This window comes from Odocoileus virginianus, chromosome 23 (genome assembly GCF_023699985.2).
Source record: "Odocoileus virginianus isolate 20LAN1187 ecotype Illinois chromosome 23, Ovbor_1.2, whole genome shotgun sequence".
NCBI classification, from domain to species: domain Eukaryota; kingdom Metazoa; phylum Chordata; class Mammalia; order Artiodactyla; family Cervidae; genus Odocoileus; species Odocoileus virginianus.
Window position 1 is genome coordinate 50,080,801 of NC_069696.1, and position 27,306 is coordinate 50,108,106.

Sequence of the window (27,306 nt, forward strand, 5' to 3'; positions counted from 1 at the left end):
CACCAATTCTTTGGTGCTCAGCCTTCTTTATGGTCCAACTCTCACATCTGTACATGATTACTGGAAACACCACAGCTTTGACTAGACAGATCTTTGTCAGTAATGTCTTTGCTTTTTAATACACTGTTTAGGTTTGTCACCGAGAAGACAATGGCACCCCACTCCAGTACTCTTGCCTAGAAAATCCCATGGACAGAGGAGCCTGGTAGGCTGCAGTCCATGGGGTCGCACAGAGTTGGACATGACTGAAGTGACTTAGCAGAAGCAGCAGCCAGTTTGTCACAGCTTTCCTTCCAAGGAACAAGTGTCTAGTAATTTCATGGCTGCAGTTACCATCCACAGTGATTTTGGAGTCCAAGAAAATAAAGTCTGTCACTGTTTCTAGTATTTTCCTATCTATTTACCATGAAGTGATGGGACTGGATGCCATGATCTTAGTTTTTTGAATGTTGAGTTTTAAGCCAGCTTTTTCACTCTCTCTTTCACCTTCATCAAGAGGTTATGCAGTTCCTCTTCACTTTTAGCCCCAAGGATGGTAGCATCTGCATTGCTGAGATTATTGATATTTCTCCCAGCAATCTTATTCCAGCTTGTGCTTCATCCATCCTGGCATTTCACATGTTGTACTCTGAATGGAAGTTAAATAAGCAGGGTGGCATTATACAGCCTTGACATATTCCTTTCCCAATATTGAACCAGTCCATTGTTCCTTGCTTCCTAAATATTTCTTGAACATATCTCCAAAAAGGACAAGGTTAAGCAATTACTAAGCATTCCAATTACCAAAAAAAGAAAGAAAGGAAAAATGTGTATGTTAATAAAATATCTCTAGATGTCAGCCTAAAGGAATGAAAGTACCATTTGTAATTTATATATGCTTACTTTTGCAAAACATTTAGGTCTCTGTATGTATATAGCTGGTGAAAGTTCTGATTGAATATTTAGGCAATCAAGAAGTTAAAAAGGATCAGACATGCAGGTTTGTATCTATTTTGCTAGCATTAATAAATTTTCTCCCATGGGAGGATCTGTGGTAGACCTTTGTGCTTGTAATTATTGAAAATGCCCTAGGTCGAACTAAATCAGACTAGGTCATATAGATGTTGATTAGAAGAGATGTAAAAGTGCCTCACTTTCCCACAGCATTCATTATGTAGGAAAATAAAGATTGCTCTAGAGAGTTCTGTTCTTTATGAGAAGGCAAGTCCTCAAAAGAAATTCTGTCTTGGTATTTTGCTCTACCTTGTATTAGTGCTGCTTGATGGTGTTAAATTCACACAACTTTCAGAACACATAATTATAATATTCACTAATTAAACAGAAAAGTCTACCAAATTAGATACAGTCAGGAAAGTGTCTTGACACAACACAGTGAGTCTGTTAGGATTTATTGTCATTAAATTACCCTAAGTAGACAGTAGTATTCACAGCTTAGTATTTATTATTCTTCATTTATTTTTAGTTCATTTTGACAAATTCAAGGCAGAAAGTTCTAGCCTTTCTGTATTGTGTGGGGGTCTCTAGGTACTTATGTAATGACTTCTAAAGGCTTATGTAGCCCTTATCTTCATTCAACAAGATTCACTTTTGAATCCTGAGTAATTTTAGAGTAGATAAAGCAGTTTCCTTCATTTCAGTGATAAAATTTGTCATTTTCAATTAGATTTTTTAGATATATCATCTCTATTATTAAGAAATGCTTTACATCTTTTGCATTTATTAACTCATTTAATCCTCATGACAGTAGTAGGTACTATTGACACCTGTGATTTACAGATGGAGAACTAAAGCACAGAACCTTTAACTGACTTACCCACATTCATATGGCTAGAAGAGAGTTGAGCTGGAATTTGCTTACATGTATTCTGACTCAGGGCCTATGCTCTTAGCTTACTATCCTGCCTCTCAGAAATCTTATTATATCTTATTTGTAATATACTTTAGAAAGTACCTGTGATTTTTATTTATTGTGATTTTTATTTATTACAATTATTATTAATTCACATACTTATTAACTCACATCCCTTATATCAAAATTCTAAACAGTATAAATGGATCTTGGGAAACAAACCTTTCCTCTCTCTGTCTGCCAAATGCTGACAGTATTGGAGTGGGAAGTAGCTGCTTTACAGAACTACTTTTTCCTTTATTTAACCCACATTTAGGGGACACTTTTTATGCTTCAGTCACCTTTGGGGATTGGTGTACAGACATAAAAATCTCAGCCCTTACCTAAACGGAATTAGAAGCCCAAGAAGTTTTCCTTAAAGGAGAGATAAAATAGTGTCTTTGGCTTGTTGCTGACAGACTGAACGGAAGACATGTCTGGTAGTTTAAAGAGATAAGACACTCTTCTAGCTCTCTAGTGAAATGCCATCACTTCTATCCATGTCCCTCTATTGCATATGCCATCCTGCTGACACATGATTTTTTTCTTAAAGATACCCCTGTGGATTGTAACCAGGTAGATCCTAGAATGAAGACAGACAGTTATGTATCAGACATCATGCAAGGGTCTTTCCCATGTACTAACTCATCCAGTTTAATCCATATACTAGTTTTGTCTTATAGTACTGTCACCAACTAACATAAGGGAGAACAAAAGAATTAAGTAACTTTCCATGGCTCGTGGAATAAAATAATCATTCTAGAAAAGAATTCAAACCTATTTTGACCTCAAATTTATAGCTCCCAGTGGCAACTAGCTAATTTTTGTGTGTGTGGGTGTATTTTATGCACAGGCCCAAATACAGTTGAGTAATGAAGGTTCATAATCTACAACTGTGTTCTCCTATTTTTAAAAAATGGAATTACACCTAAAATGTCTTTTGCACTTAGAAGATATGTTTCAGTAACTATTACTGTGCAACACGTAACTCTAAAACTTAGATTAAGACCACAGGAATTATTACATTATCTTACAGTTTCCATGGCTCAGGGATTCAGGACAGTCTTTGCAGGTTGGCATTGTGTCAGGGTCCTTTCTGCAATTGTAGTCAGATGGTGGCTAGAGTTCAAACAGTGTAGATATACAGAACATTTCTTTATTTTAGGTAGCCCTGGGCTTCTTCATTAGGTCTCCCTGTATGAGCCATCTTGAAGATGCCTCAAAGCTTGCTGGTCTTAGAGCAGTTGAACTACTTGTTTTGGTGATGCAGGGCTCCACTTCTCATGTTCCAGTTGCAAGGTGTATGTAGCATTGCTTTTCTGACTTAGCCTCAGAAGTCAGAGTATCACTTCCACCACAATGTGTTTGTTACAAGGGAGTGACACAAACCCAGATCAATGGAAAGGGAATTGGACTTTACTTCATAACGGGGGAGCGACAAGATTCCGGATGAACACGTGGATTGAGATGCAGTTATGGCTATCTCTATAAAACAGCCTTCTACAGTTCCTCCTCCAGCCCAGTAATTCACATCCCTCCCGTGGGCAAAATATGCTGACCTCTTCCTAAGATCCCTCAGAAGTTTCATTTCATTCAGCGTTAGTTTCATGCTTGAAGTTTACCATCTGAATTTAGTTCAGGTGCAAATATCATATGATAACGTGTATATGTGGAATCTAAAAACAAAAATGATACAAATGAACTTATATACGAAACACAAATAGACAAATAGACCCACAGACATAGAAAACAAAGTTATGGTCACCGAAGGGGAAAGCCAGGAGAGGGATGAATTGGGTGTTTGGGATTAATGTGTATATAATACTATGTGTAAAACATAACCAACAAGGACCTAGTACAGCACAGGGAACTATACTCAATATTTTGTAATAATCTATTTAGGGAAAAAATCTGGAAAAGAATATATGTGTATGTGTGTGTGTGTGTGTGTGTGTATATATATGACTATAACTGAATCACTTTGCCATAACCTGAAACCGATACACCATTGTAAATCAGCTCTACTCCAATAAAAGAGTGAGCTACTCAGCAAAATTTCACTACTAAGTTTGCAGGAATAAATTAATAATTTCTTCTTAGGCTTTTATGTAATTGAAATTTGTTGCTAACATTTCTGCGCAAATTGTGAATACCATATTAAATTGCTCATAAGTGTGGGAAAAGTGATTAATTAGTTAAGTCCAGGTGGTTTCTTCTCCTCGGTAAGGTGCCTTAAGCAAAGACTGACTTCTACTGCTTTACTCCTCTTGGTCTGGAATCCTGTGAATTCATGAGACAGATTATCCGCCGCCCATAAACTCGTACTAAAATGATTGCACTAGTATCAGCTAGCCAGAATAGACACTTCCATTTAGGATAAAGGTGGCAAAGTATAGGCACAGAGCAGTTGTCAGTCCACAGAAATTCTGAATTCCAACCAGGTACATATTACTGGATCTGTGAGTAGGGCCCAGTTTTATACTCTGAGAGTTGTTCTCCGTGGCTTGGCTCTGCCCTCTGGGGTTTTATCCCTCTGAGTCATCCTTCCTTTTTGTAATAAGTGACTCAGATATAAAGCTAGATAATATTGGTCTGATTTCTGTCAACATCACAACAGTAGGACAATGAAAGATTTTCTTTCATTCTGTTCTATTTTTGTCCCAGTGTTTCCACCAATACAATTCTTTAGAACTTTGTGGATTTTCTATGAATCTCATTGAGTTTCATTCTACTAGACAAAGCTACAGTTACAGATCTGTTCAAGATTATCCATTTTCTACTTTGGATTACCTGTAAGTCTGTTGAGGGCAACCACTCTTAAGATACTTAGAAGCCCCATATTGTCCAACAAAGAGGACCTGCAAAGCAAGCCTTTAAGATCCTTAGAGAGCCTTTGTATGTTTTAGGTATTCTGTGAGGTATATCATTGGATCTTTCTGAAGTCTTCTCAGTTGATCTTGCAGTCCCACACTGGGTTTGATCTTTGGCTTGAGGCTCTTTCTTTTTTTTTTTTTTTTATTTATTTTATTTTTTTTTCCATTTATTTTTATTAGTTGGAGGCTAATTACTTTACAACATTGCAGTGGTTTTTGTCATACATTGAGATGAATTAGCCATGGATTTACATGTATTCCCCATCCCAGTCCCCCCTCCCACCTCTCTCTCCACCCCATCCCTCTGGGTCTTCCCAGTGCACCAGGCCCGAGCACTTGTCTCATGCATCCAACCTGGGCTGGTGATCTGTTTCACCCTAGATATACATGTTTCGATGCTGTTCTCTTGAAACATCCCACCCTTGCCTTCTCCCACAGAGTCCACAAGTCTGTTCTATACATCTGAGTCTCTTTTTCTTTTTTTGCATATAGGGTTATCGTTACCATCTTTCTACATTCCATATATATGTGTTAGTATACTGTAATGGTCTTTATCTTTCTGGCTTACTTCGCTCTGTATAATGGGCTCCAGTTTCATCCATCTCATTAGAACTGATTCAAATGAATTCTTTTTAATGGCTGAGTAATATTCCATTGTGTATATGTACCACAGCTTCCTCATCCATTCATCTGCTGATGGGCATCTAGGTTGCTTCCATGTCCTGGCTATTATAAACAGTGCTGTGATGAACATTGGGGTGCACATGTCTCTTTCAGATCTGGTTTCCTCAGTGTGGAGGCTCTTTCTTAATGAGATGATTGTTTGCTATCTGAGAGACTGGGAATGGCCTCTCTATGTTCCATTGTATAAATGGAAGTTACACTGCTTTTTCTAACCTAGCTAGGGAAGTCTTATTCTATCAGTATAAGCCAGTCACAAACTTGTCCCAATTTAAGGGAACTAAAAATAGACTGTACTTCTTAATGGGAGCATTGCAAGATCCTAGAAGAACATATGAATTGGGAAATATCATTATAACCATTTTTGGAAAATACAGTCTATCTCAAAACATCACTGTAATATGATGAAACATTTTAAAACAAAGTTACTAGTACTTAAACATGTAAATACTTAAAAGTAATTACCTTGGGAAGATACTTGCTTTTTCCTAAAAGTTTACCTTTGTGTAAATAATTTTTAACTTAACCATTGGAGTTGCTTTAGAAAATCTTGAAAAGATTTATTATGGCTGTATGCTGTATACTACTATAACTATTTGTTGACAAAGAATGTGATGTCTTAATTATCTTTGCACTATTTAAGTCTCCAGACTGCAGAAATTTTACTGATGCTCTCTTTGAATCCCAGGGAACAGGACAGTCTAGTGTTTTCCTCAAGCATTTCTTTGAAAACTACCAGGCATGCCAAAGCCAGAGTATAATAGAAAGTATACTCTTAGAGAGATATCTTAAAAGAACAATGACAAAGTGTCTCAATCATTCACCACTTCAATTAAGTCAAAGTTAAATACGGATATATGTGTGGGTGGTGTGTATGAGGTGAAGGATGTCTTAGACTAAATGAACATGTAAATTTCTTTCATCAAAACAGTGTCCATAATTTGATCACCTGACACAAAGCTGGACTGGATTTCAGGAGTATGTTTCCTCGACAAACTGCAATTAGCTAGTGTGTGACTTCCTTAAAGCCTTTATAACTTCATTTTAATTTTCTGAAAAGTTAATTTTTGTCATCAAGAAATATTTGTTGTATATCTTCTATTTACAAGGCACCTTGTTCAGTTAAGTGTTAAAGCGATTTTTAATCATGGCATGACTCATTGTGGAAGAGTAGCACTTGGACCATGCAGTTTAATTTTGCAGAGAGTATTTCTAAGGTTATTCACTGGATCTGCACTCTCAGGTGACTTACTTCTGAGAGGCCCTGTTACTAATACACTTGCAAGTACAAAGCAGTAATCAGAATTCCTCTTCTCAGTAGATTTCCCTAACAAAATATTTTGAGTTTTTCATCTCTTTCCACAGCCCCCCAAATAAAAGCAATGCCTGAAAATCCCCAAAGTGAACTTGGAATGAAAAAGACTATACAACTGCCCTTCCGAACAACCATTTATTTGTGGTTAAAAGCTATACTCACTTGAGAGTGCACCAGAATCCAGGAGGAAAGCACATAAAATTCCCAGATTGTTGAATTTCATGCTAAGAGATTTAAATCAGCATTTTAAATGTCATTCTACTTATGCAACTATTTTTTTCAGAGCCTCAAAGTTTGGGATAAGCTTGTTGTTGGTTTTTTTTTTTAAATATGCATTAAGATCTGATGAATGGCTGAGGTCATTCTTCAGATCTTAATACATAGTAAAAACTTTATCAGAAAAGAAAAATTTCCTATTAAGTAAAATACCAAAGTTCAGAAATTTATTTTTGTACAGAAAGTGGTTTGACAATCAATGTATCCATCTGTCATTTCTCTAATTCTGTGATTGAGAGCATATGAAATCCCTTCATTTAAAGTTTGTCTTTAGTTGTATTTCTTATATTAGTTCCATGTGACAGTATTCCATATTCTAGTTCATTTTCTTGGTATCTTTTACTACTAACACCTAAGGATTTAGAGGAAGAGAAGGAAATCAAGTTTCTCTTCTTATGCCATATCATTTATTCAGTTTTATCTCTCCTGACTATACCTCTCCTCAGCAGTCACAGATGAAAAACAGCATTTTCTAGTCATTTTACTGAAAATTCCAAAGTTCAAAGAGTTAACCACAAAGTTCATCTTGGTCCCATTAAGGAGCTCTCATATTTAAAGCTTAGTTTATTTACCTTTGAGTTTTAGTTCATTTGACCTTTGTAAAACAAAATAATTGTAAATGTGATTATTCACTATTTTGGGAAATTGTCATTTAGGACTAGAAATTATGACATACTTACTATTAATAACACTAATCTCTTTCACTGAGTTTTTGTTGTGGATGAATCACCAAGTTAAGTGCATCATGTTATCTCACCTCTCCAAGAATCCTAGGAGGCAGACCACACCAAAATCAACATTTCAGGCTGTAGGCCTGAGATTAGGGCAACACTGTAAATCAGCTATACCCCAACACACATTTTTCTCTTAATCAACATTTCACGGGTCAGGAGACTTGCCCAGGTCAGTGGTAAGAAGTGGTAGATCTGGCTGTTGAACTTCGATTTGTGGTTCGGAAACCAGTGCCCTTAAACACAGTGAAATACACCAGGGGCTCTCACCTGGGGGTGACTTTGCCCTCCCCACCAGGGGACATTTGGCAACAGAACAAATGCTAACGGTATCTAGTAGATACAGATCAGGGGTGCTGAAGAACCTCCTACAATGCATAGGACCAGCAAAGAATTATCCAGCTCGAAATGTCGATAGTGTAAAGACTGAGAAACCCTGATTGACCCAAACATTTTCTATATCAGCTAATGGATTATCCTGAATCTAACTTGGTTTACCATGTAGTCTTCACGATAGAGCCTATCCAAATTTATAGACTTCAGGTAAACTTGAATTCGTTGACTCTGGAAAATATTGTGAAGTGGCCATCCTTATTGTCTGACAACAGAATACATACTTACAAAAATTTATAAATATTTGAGCTGCAATTTAATCAAAGACAAGAAGCCAAGTTGTGTTTAATTTACATTTAAAGCCCATAAATAACAAAACATAAAATATCAGAAAGACGAAGAGGGTGTGTGAATTTATATCTTTTAAGATGGAGTTAAGAAAGCGTCCATTGCTATAATTTGTTCAGCTAGAAAAGCACTTTTTTCCCACTGATTTATGTATTTCCCAGGACCCTTTATACTTATGTAAATCATATGATAAGTTCTAGATATTCCAACAAGTCTCAATCAACATGTTCTTTGAATTAAAACAACCCAGTCCAAATCAGAATTACTAGCACAGAAAAGATCTAAAGAACTGGCAGCATTATGTATACCCGAACCCCTCAGCAAGCACACTGGTTAGTATCACTGGCATTTTTTATCATAGGACTTTCGCAGTGAAGGAAACGGTGGATTCATTCACATTCCTGCTTAGTCTGCTTATCTCAAAGAGGACCAGAGGCTAGACAATTTCTGGACAAACTCCTTCTTTCTCTACTAGGTTGTATAAAGTCTCCATTCTTTAATCCAGTCCACCCACCTTTTATCAAAGCTAGGGTTTTCCTTCTAAATTCTCTGGATCACTAAAAAGACTTAGGTCCTTGGTCTAGATGTATCAGAGTTGTAACACTGTAAGCAACAGACATCAGGAGGATCAAAAAAAAGTTTCGAAAGGAGCAACTAGGGATATCTAGGGAGCAGAGACAGTGTGCTGATATCTACGGTGGCTGATGACAAGGTCTCTTCAAAACACTATTGTAGAGATCAATCAATTTGAAAATGTTTTAATCTATGTGTCTCTCGGTTAAAGATTTGTGACTCTTTCCGTGGAGTATCTGATTTTTCTGGGTTGGCCAGGGGAGGACAGCACTGTGGTTGAGTCTCACGCATACAGTAGGGAAGGGATAGTTCTCAGAGAAAATTCATGACATTGTTACTAGATGAAGGTGGATTCTATATATAATATAGTATAATTTGCTATATATAATATAGTGAAATTATAATAGTAGGTATCCCCTCCACTCCTACTTCTTTTCCTCTCCCAAATATCTTGAAATGCTGAGAAATATATTTATGCATCTTTGAATTTCCATACTATACCTCTTGATGCCTGTACTAATTCCTTACTATCACATAATGTACATATCACATAATATACATATGTGTACATATGTACATATCACATAATATGTACATAATGGCCTATCCTGCCCTCCCCTTAAGTAACCCCATACTTCCTTTTCCACACTAGCAGGAAAGCACACTATCACCTCCTCTTGGAAATCCAAGGATATGAATTGGACATATGTAAAACCTGCAAAATGAGGATGAGGCTATACCTGAAATTTACTAATTGTCTTCCAAGATATTTGAGAAGATGGTTTTCACACCATGTGGCTTCAGAATTCAATGCTGTATCTATAGGGATTATATTTGCTTTCAATACAGGCCTTTACAGTTATGTCCTTGACTGATTTCAATATCACCCAGAAATTAGGGAATGAAAGCAGGAAAGAGTGCAGCCCTGCATAACCATAGAAGGCTCACATCATGAAGGAATGCAGACATTCAGATATTCTGATGAAACATGATTCTTATTTCAAAATAACCACTAAAATGGAAAACAACAACTACTAAAGGAAATGATGGGACATCTGAAACGGTAGCCACGGTGCCTGCAGAGACAGGTGAAAACCCGAGAAAGCCTGACACGGTGCACTTTTGCAGTGACATCTTATGCAGAGCAAAAACTGTCACATAGAAAAGTCATGTGAATGCATGTATGCATGTTGGGAGGAGCTAGAGAAAGAAACTAATATGTAGCAATTTTTCCATGTATGGTAAAACTCTGTTTAACAGCCTTGTTTAGGATTTGAAATGATGGGAAAACATATCACAAAATACCATTTACAAAGAAAGGAATTTTAAAAAGCAGAGATAGTAATGAAACATTTTCTCTATATAAACATCTTATTCGTCACTGAAATCACAAACAGCTGCAGAATATTCTGACTAATTACAAGTGAATCATAAGAAACACAGCGTGATAGCAACCCTAAGTGGTATCAGTATGGTGCAAGTTGATTTTAAATCCTCAAGTTCTGTGTAATTCAGGTTTTATTCACACTTGGGTCATCAAGTGTAAAGAGAGAATACTAGCGTTAACTTGGGTCATTTGCTAATGTAGCTAAGTGTTTTTAGCACTGCAGAATATTTTAAGCATTAGTAAAGCATTATTAATTGAGATGCCACTTATTAAGAATTTATGATTATTATACACTGGTGGAATCTACTTTTGCATTATCAGTGGAAATGGAAAATATTTTTCAGAGAATATTTTGTTTTCTTCAAGTTGTTGTTGTTCAGTCTGTAAGTCGTGTCTGATCCTGTGACCCCAGGGACAGCAGCGCACCAGGCTTTCCTGTCCTTCACCATCTCCAGAGTTCACTCAAACTGATGTGCATTGAGTCAGTGGTGCTGTCTAACCATCTCATCCTCTGCTAGGGCTATTTTCAGGCACCAATTTAGCAGCAAAGATCTGTTCTCTGTGTAAGAAATTATAAAACTGAAGATTTTGGAGGGTTCTTGCAGATAAGGGAGTATACCAGAAGTGTAAGTTTACTTAACCTAATAAATGGGCTAGTAAGTCAAGTGTCCAGGACTTCCTATGAGTCCAATTCTTGTAAAAATATAGAGACAATACACAGTACAAAATGTTACCTTGAGCACATATGTTGCCTATAGAAGGACAGATAGAATTAAAAGCTGGAAAACAAGCCAAAGTCCCATATAACTAAGCGGTAGATTAGAATATAAAGGCTCTAAATGCCAAACAGAGTGAACTAACTCTGAAAACGCGCTGTACTTTCACAAAGAATAACTTCATCCACCTTCTGGTTTTCCCTGGAATCCAAAACAAGAAACTGTATTCCAACATGTGGAGATGATAGAGAATTTTAATGCACAGTTTATCCTTATCACTTAGAATCTTCTTTTTCATCTTAACTTCAGTACATGCATCTAAGTACTTTTAAGTCTCTTCTTCAACCTTAGACTTAGTTATATTCCAATACTTAAATTATTTCAATGGATGTCCCCTCCAAGATACTGATAGATTACAGTCATTTTTAAAAGGCACTAAAATTTTATGAGTCTGTGATATCTTAATGATAGTTTTAACAGGTAATTAAATTCCAGATCTGTGAAATTTTCAACTAGTCAAAGTAATATTTCCTTTTCACCCTGAAACTAGTATGTGATGGGGCCAGATGCTTATTAACAAACCATGACATTCCTCTCAGAGGGCAAAAACTTTCTGGAACTGTGAAAGTGATCTGTAACTATGTAATTTTAAAAGAATTGGTTGACTATCTGCTGCTTGTCTTTTAAAGATATTCTCAGAACTCATTTGGGTCTATTGGCCTTCCTAGGTTTCTGTCTAGTTTTTTTTGTTTTTTTTTTTTATCCTTTACTTGACTCTCGGCCTAAATCCTTCTTGTGTATGTACTCCTCAGTGACAGGTGCTTCCGCTCTGATTTCCTGGTTGTCCCCATCACCATGTACCATAAACCATAGCAGAAATAGCTGAGGTAGACGCTCCCCTGCCAGCATTACCACTTACACTACCTATTTCTGTTAGGTCATGACCAAATGCTCTAGACCCGTAGATCTCAGTCTACTTGGCTGCATTGCCAGCACCCAAATCTGAAGCAGCTTCCCAGAGCCTCTCTGGCTCTCGAAGGTAAATCCAGGGCCACCCTCACATCTCTGTCTCAGCTGCCTCAGAATAAGTAGTTTTTTGTGCTTCTATAGACTTAGGATAGATTAATCCCGACACACGCATGTTCTTTGTGTTCAGCCATATCCCATCCTATATTTGCACTGTATCTTAATATTACAGTGTAATTTTTATTACAAAACATTTCAAACAGAAAAGTAGAAAAAATATGCAATTGAACAGGTGCCCACTACCCAACAACATATAATCAACAGCTTGACATTTGCTATATTTGCTTTGTCATTTATCTATCATCCATTTATCTTTCTACCTATTTTGCTGAATCATTTGCTAATGAATTTTAGGTATGTTACTCCTAAATATTTCACTATACATATAGAGAAAGGACATTCTGCTACAGAACCACAACATTATTTCACACCTAGGAGAATTAATGACAATTTCTTATTGATATTTAATCCATTTATCTAACCAAACAATCTATCTAATTTACCCATTTTCCCCCAAAATGCCCATGTAGCTGCTTTTATGAGCCAGGGTTTAATCAAAATTCATATATTTCATTTGATTGTTACATGACTTTAATTTCTTTTGGCCTAGAGAAGTCTTCCAACATCATTTTCTTCCCCATGATATTGACTGTTTTATGAGATTAAATAAAATAGCCCACATTCTGTATTTGTCTGATTGCTTTCTTACTGGGTTTTTAACTTGTTCCTTTACACTCAATATTCTTATAACCTGGAAGTTAGATCTAAACTCTTGGTCATATTCAGGTTATGTATTTTTTACAGAAATGTTTTATAGGTGATTCTGAGCACCTTATAACACATCTCATCAGGAGACATACAATATTGGATCTCCTCTCTGTTGGTCACAGAGATTCAACCTCTTTTGGGGGGTCACCACCAGATCTTACCACAGTTAAAGTTTATTTTTTCCCTTTGCAGTTAGTGAATGAATTGTGGTGTGAGTGAACATGGGGAATAACACCATGAATTTCCCAATGGCCTTTCACATAAGAGTTTATCATTCTTTGATAATCCTTTAAGGGACTAATCATTTCATTGGGGTTGCAAAATTGTTATTCTTTTATAATATTATTCCTTGTACATTTATTGGTTGTTAATCTTCTATAAAGAGCTTTCTATAATAAAGTGGGTATGGGCAACAGCTTCTCCCCCAAAGGCAAAGAAATTCTTAATTATTTTTAATTATCAACTTATAAAGTAAAAAGTTGGTAATATTAATTAATATAAATAGTAAGTATTAATTAATGGTAATATTAATTACCTCCAGTAGTGGCAAATAGGGTACCCCTTTCATTTTTTTCTTTCTCAAAGAACCACTGTGGAATTTTGAATTTTTATATATTTAGTGTTTTCAATGAATGATAGTGGGTAGTGCTAGAAAGACATGTATATAGTATTTCATATGGGTGTTTCTAATTAAAATTTTTTTATATTTGTACCTCTTTTATAATGAAAATTTTGCTTTCTAAGATATTTACTGATTTATCCTATCATATAAAATAGGTTCTAAATTTTAATACCAATTATGTAACAATAAAACTATTGAGAGAAATTTAAGGTTTATTTGAAGTGCTTTCATTCTTGGGATATATTCTAAGATAGTGTTTAAAATAAAATAAGAATACTTGTATCAAAAGTCACTTGAAATTATTTTCTCTTTGAGTTGTATTACTAACTTAAAGTAGAATTTGGTTTCTTTTGGTTTCTTTTAAATATTATGGTTAACTTTTCCTATTTTTAAAATCTTTTAATATGTTAGATATTTGCATAGTTCAAAAGTCAAAATTACATAAAAAGAAAGATATACTCAGAATATTTTTGCTTCCATCTACCTCCTACTTGATTCTTCCCATTCATCTGCTATTTTACCATTTTTAAGAGTTTTCTTTTTGCAATGCACACACACACTGTTCTGCATCTTGCTTTTTCCACTTAATACATCCTGTTCAAACCATATCTCTTTTAAGTCTTCTGCATCTGCAGGCGGTTTCTTTACCACTAACACCACCTGGGAAGCCCAATACATCCTGAACATTATTTCAAATCAACACATAGAGGTAGTCTTCATTTCCTTCAAGGTCTGCAGAAGTCTTTATTGGGTGTAGGTGTCATAGTTTATTCCACCATCCCTGTTGGTGGACATCTGAATTATTTTTACCTTCTGCTGTTACCAAAAAAAAAAAAAAAAAAAACAACCTTAAATAACCTTGTGCATATGTTGTTTTGTACTTGTGGGGTTATGTCTCTTTGGGAAGGTCTCTGGAAGTGAGGTTCTTAGGTCAAAGGAAAATGTGAGGTTAATTTCTTAAAGATATTTTCAAATTCCCATTCAGAAGGGTTTTTCCATTTTGTTCCTATTAGTAATGTCTGCCTCACCAAGTTGTTTCAAATGTTTGGATATGTGCCAATTTGATAATTCAGAAATATTTCAGTATAGTTTTAATATGAAATTTTTCTTATTATGAGTGAGGTTAAGGATCTTTTCATGTGTTCAGTCCATTTGTCTGTCTTTATATCAACTGTCCATGTCTTTTGCCCAATATTCTATTGGGGATTTGAACTTCACTGTTTTAAGATCTTTCTTTCACTGTTTTAAGATCCTTTTTATTAGAACAGAGTAGTGGCTCTCAGCTGGGAATGATTTTGCCTCTTGCCTGGCTCCCTTCCCTAAGACAATTGGCAATGTCTTGAAGAATTTTTGAATGTCATACCTAGAAAAGGTTTCTACTGGCATCTAGCTGGAAAGGCCAAAGATGCTGCTAAATATTCTACAATGCACGGGGCAGGCCCCACAATAAAGAATTATCTAGCCCCAAATGTCATAGATGCTGAGGTAGAGAAACATTGAATAAGACCTTTGTGGTTTAAGTTGTAACCATTTTCTCCTGATTTGTCCTTTGATTTTGTTTATGTCATTTTCTTTTCTTTTTTAGGTAGTTCCATTTCTCATTGTTTTGTTGTTTAGTTGCTAAGTTGTGTCCGACTCTTTGTGACCCCGTGGACTGCAGCCTGGCAGGCTCCTCTGTCTGTGGGATTTCCCAGGCAAGAATACTGGAGTGGGTTGCCATTTTCTTCTCCAGGGGATCTTCCTGCACCAGGGATCAAACCCCTGTCTCCTGCATTGGCAGGTGGATTCTTTACCACTGCGCCGCCAGGAAAGGCCTCCATTTCTCACTACTTACTCGCATTCTTCTGACTCAAAGTCATAGTTAGAAAGGCTCTCCAGCTCACAGGTTAAAGTAGAATCCACTAAAATTTTTCTAGAATTTATGTAGTTTGGTATTTTACATTTATATAAAATTGATCTTGGAATTAGTCTTGAGGTAAGCGTGAGGTAAGATTCATTTTTTTGCTTTACCTAAATGCCTTTCAAGCTGAACCAATGTTATCTATGCTAAAGATCATGTTTTTCCCAAGTGGTTTGAAATGCCAACTTTATCATATTCTCAGTTTCCATATATATCTGAGTCTATTTATGGTTTTTCTGTTTGTTTCATTGTCCTATCTATTCATGAACCAATACCACACTATTTTATTTATAGAGGCTTTACATCAGAGGGAATAAGAAGTGGAGGAATCATTATACAGATGATGGGATATTAGAGAGGCGAAATGGGGGCAGTGAGGTGACTTAGAGGCTAGAAAAATCAGGAAGCCCTGGTCTAAGGAACAAAAGGAGATGGTGGTGCTATAAGAGCCCAAGGGCCAGCAAAACCACAAATATCATGGAACCACGGAAAAGAAGCAGTCACCAATGAGATGCTTTCCAAGGCAGAAAGAGAGCAAAATACCCATGTCTTCTCCCCACTTACCACTTTCCAGTCACACACAAGAGCTTCTCATTGGCTGTACAAGCCCACCCTGAAACCAGCTGATTTAGAATCCTGGGGAAACACAGCCTGCAGAAGTCCGCCGTGAGGTAAGAGAGGAATAGCAGAACACCTCAGAAGGTGGAATCTGAGGGCAGATGGGTCCCGGTCCAGCAATGCTGGCTGTCTTAGTGCAGGGCTACTCTGTTGATATGTGAAGAACTTATTTTAAATTGTTTGTTTGGGTTTTGTTTTTTTTATTTTTGTTGTGGCCTTTTGTTCATTTTTAATATGTTTTTTGCTTTGATATGACTCTGATTTTAAATAATTTCTCTTTTCCCCTTTACATCCAAACCTCCAATGAACACGTAGACTGCCTAGAGTGCCGCCCTCTCTGACAGGAGTGGTGTCTGACAGAGACCACCACCTTCAACCTTATCCACTCAGTTCTTCTTCCACATCTCCAGGATTTAGCATTCTGCTTCAGCAGATCTGAGGCTGCTCTGGATGTTTTCTCACTTTGAATTGGACCAAGTTTGACCCTGAGACCTAGGCAAGTGTGTCTCTCGCCTCAGACTCTGTGCTTTAAGGGGCCCCAAGATTTGAGGTACCTGCTTCAAAATTTTTCTAAGGTCCGTCTCTTGTCGGACAGTGCCTGACAATCCTGTCTGGGCCTGGTTCTCTGAACCCAGACCAGGATCTGCATGGCCCATTGTCCCCACTGCTTGCCTTTGAGGCACCCCGTAACTCTCGCACACAGATCATCCAATGCCCCCCAGGTGCTCTGGCAGTTACACTTCTGGGTTACCCCAGGGCCTCCTGGCCAGTCCCAGCTCTAACTGGGTAGCCTGGTGAGTGAACCACTCCTACTGGCTACCACAGTATTTCTTTTGGGATCGCATGAAACTGGCTCCTAACAATAGTGCTGACACGCTGATCTGGGTAACTCTCACTCACGTCAGACACAGGAGGACCTCAGGGATGTGGGCTATCAACCATTGACCCTTGAGCTTGAGCTGTGGACCTCTGCATAATCATTTCTCACTGACTCGTGCTTGACCTTTGTGATGACTGCCGTCTCTAGCACTTAGGGCCTGCAGGGACTGCAAGAGGCATCCTAATGCTGTGCACTCCCAGCCACTGACACCCAGAATGCTCACCCCACTCCTCAGAAAGCTCTATGCCACGTGTCAGGTCATCCTCCACCGCTGACCGTGCTGCTCTCTGCGGAGGCCACTAAGGACTCTTGCTTACCATTGTCAGTGGCCCTTCTGATTCATTTCCTTCAGCTGATGCAGTGGTACTGTGCTCCCCAGGGTCAAGGTGTGCTGTGCTTAGTCACTGGTCATGTCCGACTGTAGCCTGCCAGGCTTCTCTGTCCATGAGGAGTGTCCAGGCAAGAATACTGGAGTGGTTGCCATGCCCTCCTCTAGGAGATCTTCCCAATCCAGGTATCGAACCTAGGTCTCCTGCATTGCAGGTGAGTTCTTTACCAGCTGAGCTACCAGAGAAGCCCAAGAATGTTGGAGTGGGTAGCCTATCCCTTCTCCAGGGGATCTTCCCGACCCAGGAATCAAACTGGAGTCTCTTGCACTGCAGGGAGATTCTTTACCAACTAAGCTACTAGGGCAGCCCTGCTTCTCATGGTGGTAGTATACTAAATTGGCTAAGAATGGCATGTATGACAATAAAGAACATGAGGATATAGTTCCTGGATCTGACCAGGAAGAGGCAGTGAGAGCAGGTTGTACAATAAAGAATATATAAGTGCCTTTTCTCTACCCATTGTTCTAAATCTTCATTGATAAGTCACTGTATTTCACTAGGTGTGTGAATTGTGTAATACACTTAAATCAAAATCTTTACAGACGACAGTCCCACGAAATAAACTATTTGCCCAGTATCTCATACCCAGGATGGTCCTGGTTGGACCTTCTTTCAGAGGAATGCTTATTGGTACCTTGTGTTTTACCACTTTGGGAAACCTACTTCACTGTTCTCTTCAGCGTGCAACTGCCTTCTCTCTTCACTAGGCTGAGGGCTGAGGAGTGCTTTATCGGTTTCAGATGATTATTTCTCCCACTTATATGTGAATCTATTCTAGTGTCCAAATTATGCTTTGGGCTGACTTATGGTGATTTTATTTGCTGTACTTGGTTTGATCTGAAAGGCTTGCTAAATAATTTTGGAGGGATTCCATTAGGCAGCTTATATTATCTCATGAGATACATTCAAGATAAATTCAGATCTTGTGAGTCCTGGAGCTTATATAAATTTGAAGGCCCCCTTTAAGAAGAATTCTATATCAATAATTAGGTACAGCTGTTTGGAAAGGTTTGATGTAGATCAAGGATCCTAAAGCTTAAGCACCATGCACTTTTTGGTAAATTTGCCTTTGCTGGAATAACCTTTCTTTAAACAAATTCTCAGTGCAAAATGTTGTCTATTTCTTCTACATTTTACCATGTTAAATTTCTTTTCCTTGAGAATTTATATCTGTTACACAGTCTGTTATTTATTCCTCTTGACTTCATGTCATTTGTAAATTAGTGTTTCATCTATGATTTCATTTGTCACTGTAAAATAATGAATAAGTCAGTTAAAGGTTACACTAGAAACATTTTATCGAAGTATTTGTTGCCAAGGGAGATAATCCCACCCTTCCTTTCCTACCAGTTCCTATCTTTCCTTTGCAGTCAACCTTCATACCCTGTCATAGTCATCTTCTTACTAGAAGTGACAATTGGAAAGTCTGCTAAAGATTTATTTATAAGCTAGGTCAAGAAATGTGTCCTTTATCTGCAACGGCTGTAATGAGGTGAGGAAAGATCCACTTAATTTTTGTAAAATACTTACTTTCTTAGGCAGATTTGTAACTATCTTCCAGGTTCTAAAAATTCTCAGACATTGCTGAGATTTACAATTTGATGCTAGTGAAATGGATAATTATTTAGTCTAAGATTAACCTACTTCGGGTATGTATCTTGCAATTCTGTTAATTTAGTAATCAAATATGAATAAAATAACAAAGACTCCTTAGGAGTTCATTATTTTCATACTCCAGGGCCCCTACTGGTATAAAATGTATTTTTTAGAGGTTACTGAACTCTTCAGAGGAAACAAAATGTAGAAATTAATAGATAAATTGATTGATTATATTAAAGTATGTGACTATAAAAATTATACTGAAGCTTGGTAGATAAAACATGTATTTGGAAATAAAATTCCAAAAACATCATAGGAGATAGTTTCATAAATATGTGATATAATATATTAGAAGACTGTGGTTGAAACAACAAAAACCTCAGTTTATTGTTTAATTTCTGCTTCTAACTATGAAACTTTGACTATGATGCTTAGTATCAATATCTATAGATATTAAACTTATGACCCTAAAGGAGTTTTTCATTTCTCCTGTTCATTGGGTTTAACATGGAGAGTGAATTATGAGTAATGGGTAAATTTTTTTTACTTTAGACATCTACCTTGGTCAAAATATTTTGTAACTTTCAGCCTCAGTTGCTTTACTGTATAGGAAATTCTTACCTCATAGGGCTTGTGTGTGCAGATTAGATGAGAAAATATATCTAACATGTTTAACAGAAAGACTCCAGGTAATTAGAGGTCAACTAATGTTGGCAGCTATAATTGGATTTTATTGTGTCAAGTTATTTCTTGGCATCGATAAAATCTCTAAGGCTATAGCTGCCATAAAATGCCCTCAACTTTTGAACATGCCAATCAGTTTTAGCAGTATGCCATTGCATTTCACTGAACAGTTCAATTAGTGTCCTTGCGATGCTTTAGAGCATGTCTATAGTGTTGTTGATTCTTTGGATATTCTTCATAATTATGCTAGATTTATAATATTCTCAGAAAATATCTCAGTATTAACTTCCCTACATAGTATATGCTTTGCTTTCTTTCTTTCCTGGCATTAGGAATTACACAGAAGATTTCTTGTATAGATATAGGTACTTAGTCATCTTCTTGACTAGATACGCAAATATAAAGGAAATGCAAAGGTAAAATATAGAACTCATAACTTAAAAGTAATTTTTCTCTTTCCCGCCTCCGACAAGATGGCGGCGGCCGAGTAGCGCGGGGGCGGGGTGTGGCCGCCGGAAGCCCGGCCGCTGCCGGGGGGAGCCGCGGGCGCAGGCCCGGGCGCAGCGGGCCCAGGCGGGACGCTGTTCCCAGGGAGCGCCGCTGGCCACCGGTGAGGAAGGTCAAGCACAGAGCTGCCTTCCTGAGCCCCCGGCGCCCCCTATGTACACCCCGGTCTGCTCCAGTGCGGTCGCCGCTTTGCCTACTTCGGTACCGCCCTGTGCTGTCGGGTCCCGGAGCTCCGGCGGCGGCAGGGGCTGTGTCCGGCAGGAGAGGAAGCGCCCGGGCTGCGTCCGTGCTTCTGTCCGGGGCGAGCGTCTGGCAGGCCCAGGGGTAGCTAAGGATGGCTGCAGCTTCCTATGATCAGTTGTCAAAGCAAGTTGAGGCCCTGAAGATGGAGAACTCAAATCTTCGACAAGAGCTAGAAGATAATTCCAGTCATCTTACAAAACTGGAAACTGAGGCATCTAATATGAAGGAAGTACTTAAACAACTACAAGGAAGTATTGAAGATGAAGCTATGGCTTCTTCTGGACAGATTGATTTATTAGAGCGTCTTAAAGAACTTAACTTAGATAGCAGTAATTTCCCTGGAGTGAAACTACGGTCCAAAATGTCCCTCCGTTCTTATGGAAGCCGAGAAGGATCTGTATCTAGTCGCTCAGGAGAGTGCAGTCCTGTTCCTATGGGTTCATTTCCACGAAGAGGGTTTGTAAATGGAAGCAGAGAAAATACTGGTTATTTAGAAGAACTTGAAAAAGAGAGATCATTGCTTCTTGCTGGCCTTGATAAAGAAGAAAAGGAAAAAGACTGGTATTATGCTCAACTTCAGAATCTCACCAGAAGAATAGATAGCCTTCCTTTAACTGAAAATTTTTCCTTACAAACAGATATGACCAGAAGGCAGTTGGAATACGAGGCAAGGAAAACGAGCACAGCATCAAGATCTTTTCCAGTGAGCTGGCTCTTCGCATCAGGTGGCCACAGTATTGGAGCTTCAGTTTCAGCATTAGTCCTTCCAGTGAATATTCAGGACTGATTTCCTTTAGGATGGACTGGTTGGATCTCCTTGCAGTCCACTGGACTCTCAAGAATCTTCTCCAACACCACAGTTCAGAAGCATCAGTTCTTCAGCCCTCACCTTTCTTTATGGTCCAACGAAGAATAACCAGAATTCAACAAATAGAAAAGGACATACTTCGTATACGACAGCTTTTACAGTCCCAAGCAACCGAAGCAGAGATGATTTTGTTGAATTTTATGGTGTCACTTTCCCAAGAGGTCATCTCAGAGCAAGCATGAAGCTGTCTCACATGAAGCTGAACGGCAGAATGAAGGTCAAGGAGTGGCAGAAATCAACATGGCAACTGTGGGTAGCGGTCAGGGGTCAAGTACACAAATAGATCATGAAACAGCCAGTGTTCTGAGCTCTAGTAGCACACATTCTGCTCCTCGAAGGCTGACCAGTCATCTGGGAACCAAGGTGGAAATGGTGTATTCATTGTTGTCAATGCTTGGTACTCATGATAAGGATGATATGTCGCGAACTTTGCTAGCTATGTCTAGCTCGCAAGACAGCTGTATATCCATGCGACAGTCTGGATGTCTTCCTCTCCTCATCCAGCTTTTACATGACAGTGACAAAGACTCTGTGTTGTTGGGAAATTCCCGGGGCAGTAAAGAGGCTCGGGCCAGGGCCAGTGCAGCACTCCACAACATCATTCACTCACAGCCTGATGACAAGAGAGGCAGGCGTGAAATCCGAGTCCTTCATCTTTTGGAACAGATACGAGCTTACTGTGAAACCTGTTGGGAGTGGCAGGAAGCCCATGAACAAGGCATGGACCAGAACAAAAATCCAATGCCAGCTCCTGTTGAACATCAGATCTGTCCTGCTGTGTGTGTTCTAATGAAACTTTCGTTTGATGAAGAGCATAGACATGCAATGAATGAACTTGCAAGTGATTGGTTTCCAGAGAAGACAATGTCCTAAGTGACAGAAACTGCTACCCTTTTATAGCCTAACTTGGGTTTTTAAAATCTTAGCCAGAGATGGGCAAAAATAAATAAATAAATGGGCAAAAAAAAAAGTAATTTTTCTTTTGAAATTAAATACAGTCAGATGCCTAGCATCTCTCCTACTCCCAATGCTGTTAACAAAGTATAAACAAATCACCAATCATTCCAGTAATTCTGTAATTTTAGAGATTTTTAATAATAAATTTCAGTCAGTTAATTAGAAAGCACTATAAGGACATTCAAATTTGACCATTCAGATGGATGGAATTCACTGAGTCACACTAAAGGTAACCTACCAGCCAAAGCATATTGACCATATAGTGACAATACTGCTAATGACTGACCCCACAATTTCCATCTGTTTGTACCATTAACACATTTTTAAACACATAATTCTGAGAAATAGCTTCAGATACATCTGTTAACTTTCCTACAAACATACCTTTCTTTCCTAAGTCTTATTTTGGCTGATACAGTACAATACCAGACATCAAGGAGGGAACAAAAGCCCTGATAATAAGGAGTTGCTTAATAAAGTATTTGGAACTAGACTTTCAAAAATAGTTTCTTTTTATGAAACTTACACTTCTTTTTATGAGTGTAATAGAAAAGAACACTTAGTACTTGATTAGTCAGCTTTTGCTGTGACAACAAACCGCAAAATTTTAATGGCTTACACCAATGAAAACATTCCTTGCTCACAGGTTTGCAAGTTGGCTGGACTGGACAGGATGCAGGTGGGATTCAGCTGGGTTGGGTCAGTTGCACTATTCTATGTATCTTTGCACTCAGGGACCTAGACGCAAGAAGTACCACTATTTGGGGCATGCTTGCTTATAGCTGAGAGCATAATCTTAAGAGAGTGAGAAGAAGCCCATAGTGCCTCTTGAAGCCTCTGCCTGGGTTACCACAGTGCTCTCTGCACCACATTCTATAGGTCAAAGCATGTCACATGGCCGAGCCCAAAGTCAACAGGGCAAAGACAGTCCATGGGGAAGCTATGCTGAAGGAAGAAGTGAATAATCGTGAACAGATAATGCAATCTCTTACACACACACACAGACACACACACACACACGCTATGTGCTTAGTCCTGCCTGACTCTACAGACCTGTGGGCTGTAGCCCACCAGGCTCTCTGCTCATGGGACTTTGCAGGTAAGAATAATGGAGTGGGTTGCCATTTCCACCTCCATAGTCTCTTCCTGACCCAGGGATTGAACTCGCATCTCCTATGTCTCCTGCATTGTAGGCAGATTTTTTGCCCTATCATAGTCAATCTTTAAGTTGTGTCCAACTTTTGGCCGCCCCATGGACTGCAGCACACCAGGCTTCTCTGTCCTTCACTATCTCCAGGAGTTTGCTCAAACTCATGTCCGTTGAGTCAGTGATGCCATCCAACCATCTCATCCTCTGTTGCCTCTTTCTCCTCCTACCCTGTCTTTCCCAGCATCAGGGTCTTTTCCCATGAGCTGGCTCTTGCCATTACGTGGCTAGAATTTTGGGAGTTTCAGGTTCAGCATCAGTCCTTCCAAACCAATTCAGGGTTGATTTCCTTGAGGACTGACTGGTTTCATCTTACTGTGCAAGGGACTCTCGAGAGTCTTCTCCAGCATCACAATTCAGAAGAATCAATTCTTTGGCACTCGGCCTTCTTTATAGTCCAACTCTCATATCTGTACATGCTACTGGAAAAACCACATCTTTGACCAGACAGACCTTTGTCGGCAAAGTAATGTCTCTGCTTTTTAATATGCTGTCTAGGTTGGTCATATCTTTTCTTCCAAGGAGCAAGCATCTTTTAATTTCACGGCTGCAGTCACCATCTGCAGTGATTTTGGAGCCCAGGAAAGTAAAGTCTGTCACGCTTTCCATTGTTTCCCCATCTGTTTGCCATGAAGTGATGGAACTGGATGCCATTATCTTAGTTTTTTTAATATTGAGTTTTAGGCCAGCTTTTTCACTCTCCTCTTTCACCCTCATCAAGAGGCTCTTTAGTTCCTCTTTGATTTCTGCCATAAGGGTGGTATCATCTGCATATCTGAGGTTGTTGATACTTCTCCCAGCAGTCTTGATTCCAGCTTGTGATTCATCCAGCCCAGCATTTTGCATGAGGTACTCTGCATATAATTTAGATAATCAGGATGACAATATACAGCCTTGACATATTCCTTTCCCAATCTTGAACCAATCCATTGTTCCACGTCCAGTTCTGTTTCTTCTTGACCTGTATTTAGGTTTCTCAGGTAAGGTAGTCTGGTATTTCCAACTCTTGATGAATTTTCCACAGTTTGTTGTGATTCACACAGTCAAAGGCTTTAGTGTAGTCAGTGAAGCAGAAGTAGATGTTTTTCTGGAATTCTCTTGCTTTTCCTATGATCCAGCATATGTTGGCAATTTGATCTCTGGTTCCCCTTCTTTTTCTAAATCCATCTTGTACATCTGGAAGGTTTTGGTTCACATACTGCTAACACCTAGCTTGAAGGATTTTAAGCATTACTTTGCTAGCATGTGAAATGAGTGCAATTGTACAGTAGTTTGAACTTTTCTTTGGCATTTTCTTTCTTTGGGATTGAAATGAAAACTGACCTTTTCCAGTCCTGTGGCCACTGCTGAGTTTTCCAAATTTGCTCACATATTGATTGCAGCACTTTAACAGCATCATCTTTTTTTATTTTATTTTTTAAATGGTATTTTTTTTTTCATTTATTTTTATTAGTTGGAGGCTAATTACTTTACAATATTGTAGTGGTTTTTGTCATACATTGACATGAATTAGCCATGGATTTACATGTATTCCCCATTCCGATCCCCCCTCCCACCTCCCTCTCCACCCGATCCCTCTGGGTCTTCCCAGTGCACCAGGCCTGAGCACTTGTCTCATGCATCCAACCTGGCTTGGACCTGGTGCACTTTTTAAATTTTAAATAGCTCAGCTGGAATTTCATCACCTCCACTAGCTTTGTTCATGGTAATACTTCCTAAGGCCCACTTGACTTCACACTCCAGGATGTCTGGCTCTAGGTGAGTGACCTTGGTATTCTCTGGAACTCTGGCCATGGGGGAAGCCCAAAAAAGTTGTTAGTGACTCAGTTATGTCCAACTCTTTGTGACCACATGGACTGTAGCCCACCAGGCTCCTCTGTCCATGGAATTCTCCAGGAAATAATACTGCATCAGGTAGCCATTCCCTCTTCAGGGGAACTTCCTGACTCAGGGATTGTACCCCAGTCTCCTGCATTACAGGCAGATTCTTTACCATCTGAACTACCAGGAAGCCCAGTCTTCTATACTACTTATATTAAATTCACCCCTAAATTCACACTCAAATTATTAGATGTTTTTATGTGTAAGATAGTCATAGAATTTTAGCATTTTCAAGATGAAGGGACCTTGAAGAATCTGTAATCCTGTTGCTTCATTTGACAGATAAAATACTGTGACTTAGAGATATTAGATGAATCTTGCCTCTGATTAGATTCTGTTAGTGGCAAAGATGGATGTGAAACCCAGATTACCATTCTTCACAAATAATGCATTGTGTCACTAACTGGTTAATTATTTAGCCTAGACTAGGTACTCTTCTGAGAAGTGGAAAAGAGTAGAAATTCTAATTCAGCATTGAAAAATTAAGAGTTTACCATAACTATCTCCTCAGCCTAGAAAAATTTAATAATTCAACTTTAGTTCTGCTAGAATTAATTGACTTACAGTAAACTGGATTCTGCACAAAGGTCTACAAGTCAAAAATATGAAACATTCACACTTAGCCAAAATCACTGAAAGAATAGGACAAGACAGGATAAAGTACAATTAATACTTACGTGACTATCAAGGTCATAAATTAAACATAAAATAATTAAATGTAGTTTACCCTAAGATTAGCTAATATACAGTAGTTTCCCTTATCCACAGGGGATATGTTCCAAGACCCCCAGTGGATGCCTTGGATAGTACCAAACCCTATACTTAATGTGATTTTTTTCCTATACATATTAATATACAAATATGATGAGGTTTAATTTATAAATTAGGCACAGTAAGATGCTAACAACAGTAATGAATAATAAAACCGTTATAACAATATACTGTAGCAAAGGTTGTATGAATGTGGTCTGTCTCTCTAAAACTATCTTGTATTAAATATAGACTTTTCCATCTAACTAAGTACTGATTATACACTGTGGCCATGATTTTTTCATTTTGAGATGCTACAGCAAAAGTAGCATGGATTTCTTTTCCTTTCTTCAGAACTTCCTGTTCGGAAGATTTGTTCTTACCATAGATCTTAGCAATGTCAGCATGTAATATTTTTTCTTTCATTTTTAAGTCTGGAATCATCTTTTTCCCTAAAAAAGGTACTTTGCTGCTTCTCTTGACCACCTCCAAATTACCAGCATCACTACTCCAGTATTTTGGGGCCACTATTAAGTATTAAGTAAGGGTAACTTGAACACGAGCAATACTGAGACAGTGGATCTGATGACTGAGTTGCCTACTAAGTGACTAACAGGAGGAATGTTGGACAATGATCCACGTCCCAAGTACCATGGAGCAGAATGGCGCAAGATTTCATCATGCTACTCTGAGCTGTACACAATTTAAAATTTATGAATTATTTGTTTCTGGAATTTCCCATTTTATATTGTAGGATTGAGGTTGACCACAGGTAACTGAAACCATGGAAATAGGAACTGTAGATAAGGGAGGGACTATTTATTACCTGAAATAAATACAGACATACCTCATCTTATTGCACTTTGCTTTGAGCTTTGCAAATACTGCTTTTTTTTTTACAAAATGAAAGTTTGAATTGAGCAAATCTTTTGGCACCATTTTTCCAACAGCATTTGCTCATTTCATATCTCTGTCACATTTTGGTAATTCTCAAAATATTTTTAACTTTTTTGTTATTATTATATTTCTTATGGTATGATTACTGTGATCAGTGATCTTTGAAGCTATACTCAGATGATGGTTAGCATTTTTTTAGCAGTAAGGTATATTTTAATTAAAGTATGTACACTTTTTAGGTATAATGCTATTGCACACTTGCTAGATTGTGGTATAGTGTAAACATAACTTTTATGTTTTATGTGAACTGGCAAACCAAAAGACTTGTGTGACTTACTTTATTGCTGTGGTCGGGAAGTAAGTCCTTAATCTCTGGGGTGTGCCTGTAC

The 27,306-nt window shown here is 38.2% G+C and overlaps 1 protein-coding gene and 1 pseudogene across 15 annotated transcripts in view; both read left to right on the forward strand.

The window, feature by feature from the left end:
• Nucleotides 1-27,306, forward strand: part of ANKS1B (ankyrin repeat and sterile alpha motif domain containing 1B) — a 1,083,120-nt gene that overhangs the window by 464,387 nt on the left and 591,427 nt on the right. The gene's annotated exons all lie outside the window — the stretch shown is intronic.
• Nucleotides 20,434-21,144, forward strand: LOC110141474 (adenomatous polyposis coli protein pseudogene; annotated as a pseudogene).